The sequence below is a fragment of the Gavialis gangeticus genome, unplaced genomic scaffold (assembly GCF_001723915.1).
Source record: "Gavialis gangeticus isolate Ggan-Ray unplaced genomic scaffold, GavGan_comp1, whole genome shotgun sequence".
Classification (NCBI taxonomy): domain Eukaryota; kingdom Metazoa; phylum Chordata; order Crocodylia; family Gavialidae; genus Gavialis; species Gavialis gangeticus.
In genome coordinates this window covers 25,901,112-25,909,456 of record NW_017728996.1, presented here as the reverse complement: position 1 = coordinate 25,909,456, position 8,345 = coordinate 25,901,112, and the positions used below count along the sequence as shown (strand labels likewise).

Sequence of the window (8,345 nt, the reverse complement as noted above, 5' to 3'; positions counted from 1 at the left end):
GGCGGGTTTGCAGCCTGCAGCAGGACGCCCGGCGCCTCCGAGCCGAGCCAGTGCCCGGCTCGCTTCGGGCCGGCCGGGAAGCCTGGCCCGCGGGCGGCTCCCCCCCGCTCGGGTCCGACCAGCTCCCTGTACACCCAGACACACACACTGTGTGTGTGGTAGAGGTTATAGCGGCTGGAGAGAGTGTGTGTGTGTGTGTTACTGGTGTGTGGTTGTGTTAGGCAGTTAATATATGCCCTGTGTGTGTGTGTGTACTGCACATATGTGTTTTACTGAGAGTTGGTGTAGCTGTGTGCGTGTGCCCACTAGAGACTCCTCCAGCCCAGGTGTGTGGGTCTGGATATTGGAGTTGCTGTAGCAGTGTGTGTGTTTTTATATATAAAATACCCATTTTATGGCTGGTTTTATACATACATACCTTACATATATAGCTGCTTTGATACATACATGCCTATATATATATATAAAAGCAGTGTGTGCATGTTAAGAGATTCTGGCAGCTGGAGCACGCGCGCACGCGTGCGTGTGTGTGTGTATATATAATTGGGATTTGGTATAGGGTGTGTGCCATGTGTGTTGGAGATTTAATGTTGCATCTATCAGCAGTTAAGTGACTGTTTGTGATGCATACATCGGTAGTGCTTAGTAGCCAATCAGGACTGTAATTTTTGCATAGACGCACATGGTGGTGTGGGTGGGTGGGGGGGTGTGTATAAATACACACATGCGTGCACAAACACATCCAACATGCAATATAAACTATTTTGCAGCATAAAACAATCACTGGAGCATCAATCAGGGTGCTGTCAAATAATGGTATTTCCTTAGGTATTTTTCAGGCACAAAAACCCAAGGTAACTTTTGAGCTGATTTCAGTTCTTAATGTTTCAGAAACATAAAAGGTCTTTTACTAGCCGTATTACATTTTACTTGGTTAATTCTACAAAGGCTAATACACGCTGCTCTCAAAAAGATACTTTCACAGAGAATTTTTCTAAGATCCTTCTTTGTATTCTTGAGGAGTATAACAGGAAGCTGGCTATTGCTTGTGTGGCAAAAGGGCATAGGGTTTTTTTTTTTTCCCTTTTATTCATGCTTTAAAAATCTGTGCCCCTCTAAAGTGTTCATATCTCATTCATTAAATTAAGCTGTACATAATTGTGTTTAATGTGGTGAGTGACAGGCATATTCTGTTAGGTTGGCAGATATTGTATAAACATTTACGCTTGCTCAAATCAATACAAATTGCCAGATGAGTCCTGTGATTTTTGGCTATATAATAGTCAACTTTAACACTTTTTATAGGAGTGAATTTAAAAGCTCGACCATTTAAAAAACTAAAAGAAAGAGCTTACAGTGGGAATTTATTAGCATTTCTTAAATAGATCATATATGCTTTTAAAAGGATAGCCAAAAAGGTAGCCCAGAGTCTTTATATTGGGTTATTTAATGGGCTGTTCACTGAACAACTATTCTCCTCCTTCATACCTTGCAGTCTGTCACTACCTCTGCTTATTTCTGCTAGGGAGGCAACAAAGATAACATCATCTTCTAAACATGCTTTGTATGATGCAGGAGTGTGTGCCGGGAATACAGTGACTAGCTCTGTCACAGCTCCACAAGCCAGCTGTGTGGCCGCATTTTTTTTTCAGTCACTGGTATCCTTTTAGCTGGACCATTTGAACCTTGCTACCTCTTTTGAACAGGTTATCTGAGGCAGCTGACACTGGATATGTTAGCCTTTGGATGCTTTACCTTGGGTGTTATCTTATGTAGTTCACACATTTCAATGGAATGGTTAACTACATCTATGTCTACATGGGTCCTAGAGCTGACATGAACTGTCTTAACAGTTAAAAGATGGTAAAGACACAAAAGTAGTAAAAGCTGACTTTAAAACAGGTATTAGACCTATGTAATAAGACAGCTGTGGGCCTCATTGCATTGAGGCATAATACTAAAGAAGCTTGTTGTTCAGAATGGTGTTTTGTTTGTGCCGTGAACCCAAGACCCAGCCCTGTTCCCTTTGGAGTCATCAGGACTTCTGCCACCAGCTTCACTGAGAACAGTATCAAACCCCTTTATGTAACTAGTGAGAATAGCTTGATTATTCTTTTCTCCAAAAAACACAGGAATTTTAAATCTGCAACAAAAGGTCAAGTGAAAAACATACGGGGATGTGGCCGGTTCTTACCATGCATTTTATAGTGATCAGAGTAATAAAAGCGACTAGCTTACCTTCAGTTCTTCTTGTTTTGCCTTGCACTATTGGTTTATTGCAGGCTGTTCCTTAATATTTTCCAGGGAATATTTTTTGCTTATTTAATAAACACAGGAGACTGAGGGGATATTGTCCGGTTTCTTGCTTAGCAACTAAATAAGCAAATAAGTGGATGGTCACATATTTACTTGTTAAACATGCCTATGATTCCAGTTTGAAATTTAAACATACTTTCTCCCACTGGGTAAATTAATAATTTGCTCCAGGAGCAGTTGAGGAGATGATGGAAGGCATGCTATTTGCATCAGGTAATGTAAGTTATTTTAAGTCTTAGTAGTCCAATATGTACTTAAGAGTTCAAATGTTGCTTTCATCAAAACTGCTGTTAGAACAGATGATCTCTTTTCGATGTATCAGATAAGCTACTGGAGTTACCATTAAAATCCATCTAAGCCGTTTTATTAAGTTGTTACTGATTCTGTGAATAGCTGCCAACTTCAAGTTCAAAAGAAAGTATGTTCTGATTTGTTCCCATGTCACATGGAAGAAACGTTCAGTGAAAGTCATATTACCAGCCTTATGATGCTGTTTTCAATAGCTGTGTGTATTGTCTGCCTTTGCCCACTTTCCCCTCTCATACCGTGACAGTAATTACAGTACAGCTAATAACAAAAGTTGATTTAGTTTATTCAAACAGGAAAACTGTTAAGTTGTCTCACTTCCCAAGGCAAATGTTTGTGTAACCACAGAGATCAAATCTGTAGCACACATATATAACATATGAGGTGTGTTTATTTCCCTAACTTTTCTATTCCATTAGGCTTTTGTTAACTAACCCAGATTAGCATTTTAACAACCCTGAAGTGAACTTCTGCCATTCTTTCTACTTGGACACTGTGTGTAGATCATCCATCATTCTGTCCTTAGCCACAACAGGCTACTGGCTCCATAACCATTTGGAGCTACACAGAAACCATCCGACTGTGAACAGCACAGCTGGCTACAGCAATTTTTTCTTCCACACCACTGGCAGCATTGTCTGGCTATGGTAACTAAAGTTAACATCCAGAACGGGAAGTTTCTTTTATTTGGCAGGCTTAGCCCTGCCCTGATACAGCTCACTGGGCACACCTGCAGAAAAGTTACAAAATGGCTGCTAGGACGGAAAGGCACCAGTGGACGATTTTAAAGGCTCTCGCTTGGAGACGTTGGACCTGTTGTTTAGATTGTGATTAAGAATTCAGTCATTACTTGACTGAGAACATGCTCCTTGAATCCTACTCAGTTTCAGTTTGGAGACTATAGCTTACTTTGAAGAAGGGACGTACTTTAACTCACACTGCCAAGGAGCGCAGAAAGGGATGGGCAATTCTGCTGCGCACTTCACACCTTACTGCAAAAGCCCTTGTAGTTCTACACCGGGAAATGGGATTTTTGCAGAATTTTTGCCCAGAGCCTAATAGCTGCAACAGATGCTTTCCTCAGTTTGGGTTGCAGATTTATATACGTAATATAAAAGAACTATGCAGATTAGAGTGTTTATTGCTTTAATCCTGAAGTGTGTGAAGAAAGACAGGTAACCAGCAGGTGAAAAAAAGTCATAGCTCTATTTTATTCTTAGTTCATGAGATGTTTGAATAATTTAAACAAATTGACCTAACAGAAATATCTTTCATTTACAATCTTTGGTTTTCCTCCTAGGAGCTAGTTCTTATTGCAAGAACTGAGGTGCTCAAGAAGTGTTACCAAAAGGAGAGGCAGGGGGTGGAAAAAAGAAGAGGAGCCAGGGACTCAAGCAAGCGAGGTTCGTTCTGTCCAAAATGTTTACAAATCTTGTAAATGAAATCAGTTGCTAGCCAGCGTTGATCAGATTGTCCTTGGTCTTTCTGACCTAGGTAACACTGCAGGGGGCATATTTGCACACAGTTATTCTTCTTGAATAATGTTTCATCATTTTTTAATTTGTATTATTATAATACTTGGAGCCCTAAACTTGGGACAGGATCTCATTTTAGCTAGGTGGTATACCAACCCATACCAAATAACAGTCCCTGCTCCAGAGAGCTTACAGTGGAAAATGAGAGGCCAATAAAGGACACAGACATGCGAGTGCAAGGAAACTATGACACAACATTGGTCAGGAGGCACTCGGGCACTGTAGCAGCCTTAACTAGTGAAGCTTTTTGGTGATATCGTAGGAAAGGAGACCTTTGAGGAGGATTTTAGAGAACAATAGCGAGTGAATCTGTGGGTGCTTATGGAGCATCTTCCCAAGGTTGAGGGAAAGTTTGAAGGTGCTTGCTCTAAGAAACTGGACAGGAGAAGCCAGTATCATAGGCTGATCAGAAGTATGGCTGAAGTCTCAGGATTAAATGACAAAAGATAATTCTAGGTTTTTTCCTGTTATTATTGACTAGTTTTTTTCTTAGTCATACAATTCATCTCTTTCCTTCCAAAATACCCACAACAGTTGCTACACAAAGTAGTAGCAATGTATTAGAATTGTGCCTCTCTCTGGTAGGACTCCCTCAGTTTACTGTGACATAAAACAAATGGTATTTATCACTCCGTTCCAGGAGTACCTCTCAATATTTCAGCTTCACTGAGATTCATTTCCCTCCTCTTGGCATGTAAAGATCCATACTGTACCCTTGTCCTGTTTCCCAAGCGTGTTTCTTGGCACGAGCAGCAGACACTGAATACAGCTGTTATTTGGACAGCCGGAACATCAGCATGGACAGGCTATGTAGCTGCTATGCCACTGTGTGTTTTACCACACACATTTGTACCTTAGGGTCAAGGAAATTCACATGCTGCTATTTGATGTCATTGTTCATATGTAACTTCAGTCAAAAGCTACCCAAGCATGATATATGTTTGGGTTTCCAAATGGTATACAGTAGGAATGTCAAACATATGGCTGCCCCAACCCAGATCTAGCCCACAGAACTGGCTCCTGGAGGGCTGGGAATTCAGAGACGGGGAAAGCAGAAACAGGGTACAAAGCCCCATTTGTTGGGGACATACGTTGGCAGCAGTAGGTGATCAACAGTTGTGTTAATCCCTGTGGCTAGGGCGGTGCAAAATTTTGGCAGCCATTTCATTTTGGAGGTGTCCTGAGCCATTTGGGTGCCTGAAACACTGAATCCAAATCGAAACAGAAGGCCCAGAAACATCTCCAAAATGAAATGAGGCATCTGAAACATTTCAGAAATGTTGGCGTTTCAGAGCCGGCTTGCATGGAAACAGCTGTATGCTGCTGCCCTGTCGTGCAACTCGGCGCCGCAGGGAACAGAGATCTGTGCTGGGGTCTCCTGGCCGCTGCTGCCCGCCCCACACTGCCCCGGTGATGAGGGGCTACGCGGGGCAGGCAGTGGTGGCAAGGAAACCCTGGCGCGGATCCCTGCTCCATGCAGAGCCAGGTCGCAGGGCAGGGCAGTGCTGGTCCCTGCCGTGTGACCTGGCAGGGAGCAGAGATCTGGGGCTGCACGGGACAGGCAGCAGTGGCAAGGAGACCCCAGCGCACATCTCTGCTCCCTGCAGAGCCAGGTCACGTGGCCGGGCAGTGCTGGTCCCTGCCGTACGACTCGGTTCTGCAAGGAGCAGACATCCGCGCTGGGATCTCCTCGCTGCCACTGCCCACCCTGTACAGCCCCACATCGCCGGGGTGGGCAGTGGTGGCAAGGAGACCCCCAGCATGGATCTCTGCTCCCTGCGACATCCAGTTGCGAGGCAGGGACCAGCAGGCTTGCTCGCTGCTCTGCGCTGCTTCCCTGCCCCGCGACCTGGCATGACAGGGATTAGAAATCCGCACAGGGGGTCTCCTCGCCTGCACGGAGGCCAGCAGCCCTCCCTCTCCCCTGGATGAGCCACCCATCCTGCTCCCCACTGGGGCCCCAAGCCCAGCCCGTTGGAAACAGATTCGGCCAAAACAAAACAGAACAGAGATCTGAAACACCGAAACGAATCACTGTCCTCCAAAACGGCCGAATCTGAAACCAAATCAAAACACAGCCGTGTCGCACAGCCCAGCCTGTGGCTCCTTTAATGCTGCATTCACATGTGTCCTGTGAGGAGCTGTGCAGTCCAGATCCAGCCCCAGGGAGGGTCAGGAGGTAGTGGGTGAGTTTGACACCCACTTCATATGCATATTAATTTCCTCATACTCATATACATATTACATATACTGCTTAGCTTGGCACTGGGTTTTTTTCTGCACTGTACAAATGGTTATCTACATATCAGCATAAACAGTTTAAGTTTAGCTCCACTGTCTTTTATTAAGTAATATGACTACACTCTATTTAACCATATAAATGGGATGCAGAGCACTTAGGTGCTGTTCCTTTTTACATAAACACAGTTTACACTGAGTTGGGCAAATGCTCTGGGTAAGTGTGTAACCTTGTTTCAGTTCCAGGCTACGCACATAAATGCAGCATACTGTATACGAAACAGAAAGAAAGGAATTTATATGTGTATTTAACTTTGAAATGCCAGAATATCGTCCTAAATGCATATTTAGGGGCAAAACTTCAACATTAAAATCTAAGATGATGTTTTGAACATATAAAATTTAAGTAAAGTGGCTATTACGCTGCCTATTATGGTAAGTTGTACTTAAAAATACATAAGGGACATAACTGCTGTACATGTCTTTACAGATGCAAAGTACACAGTTAAATAAATGAGCATAATATCTTAGTCCTGCCCAGGGCATAGTAGGCTGGATGTTCTATAGAAGTAACCCTTCCGTGTCTAGGATTAGATAATCAACAACCCAGCACAGGATCATTTTCCATTTCCCAGAACTGGCTGGGAGCCTGCTTTGACACCGGTTGCAAATATAGCTATTCTAGGCTTTTCTACCTGGTGAAAGAGTGCTGAGGTGAGAGAGAGAAGGATAACAGTGGAAAACCAGTGGTGTGAAATCTGTCAACAGTGAGAGAACAATGTCCCCAGGTGCCTTATGAAAGGAGCAATAAGAAAAAATTGTATCACAGAGTTGAATGGTTTCTTTCAATTTTCACAGATCTGCTTCTGTGTCAGTTTCTTAAATCCAGCACGTGTGTATCAGTGATTAAACACTGAAAAGCTAGTCATTTGTTTTTTGCTGACTAAAGCACATTCTTTCAGAAAGTAAAAGCTGTGCAGATATTTTTAGCAATACAATTTTTGATTTAATGATAACTGAGGACAAAGATAATCAAATCATATGCTTTAGGGCTTTTACTGATTCCCTGCAGGGGTTGGGGTAGACACCCCCCTCCCTCACCCATCTGCAGTTATGCATATTTTTCTAGGTGTGCTGTGGGTATTTTCCTTTCCCCTAAAGCACCAGACTTTGTTCCTGGCCAAAGACAGGATATTGAACTTGCTGAACCAGTGGCCTGGTACGGGAAAGCTGCACCATGCATTTATTTCATTTTTTACAACATAAATATAAGTTTATTTTGTGAAGCTACAGAGATGAATACACAGCTTTGTGTGTTGCATTGTCCAGGGCCTCATTATATCTTCACACTGGTGCTAGTTGGAACACAAGGACTGAGCAGAATGGCTCATTATACCCCTATGTGGGATATTAATCTAAATAGTTAATAATAGTAATTACAAAGAGAAGCCAGGTGGGGAGAAAAACTAGTTCAGTGGTTAAGGGGGTGATGCCTAGGATACAGAAGCTCCTGCTCTGCTACAAACTTCTGGTATGATCTTGAGCAAGATGTGTAAGCCTGGGTTTCATTGAATTCATTGGATGATTGAAATATACAGGTATCTTTGAGAATCAGGGTTTAGCGTCACTGTAAAAGAGAGCAGTAGTTCCCTACATCTGAGAGTAAAGAAATTAGTGCCTCTGAGGTGCTGGGGTAATGCAAACCATCATGATCCTAGATATAAGCTATATCTTCCTGGAATTGTCCCTGTGTTGCATTGTAACCTGAGAGTAAGAGTGCCTGGCCACTGGCCACCCTCCTCATCCCTGGATCTTCGAAAGCTCACCTGCTCTCAGTAGAGCCTCATGGTAGGGCAGTGACCAGAGCCAGTTGCAACACCCATAGGTGGCCTCACAACACAAGAGCGGATCCCCCAGCTCCAGGCAGACGTGCGTGTGTGTATGTGATAC

General features: G+C 43.4%; 1 protein-coding gene across 8 annotated transcripts in view; it reads left to right on the top strand.

The window, feature by feature from the left end:
• Window positions 1–3,922: 3,922 nt before the first annotated feature.
• SEMA6D (semaphorin 6D) overlaps window positions 3,923–8,345 on the top strand; it is a 30,879-nt gene continuing 26,456 nt past the window's right edge. For all 8 annotated transcript variants that reach the window (XM_019504202.1, XM_019504197.1, XM_019504199.1 and 5 more), the window contains exon 1: window positions 3,923–4,025. The gene's annotated coding sequence lies outside the window, so the exon portion shown is untranslated. The remainder of the gene's footprint in view (window positions 4,026–8,345) is intronic.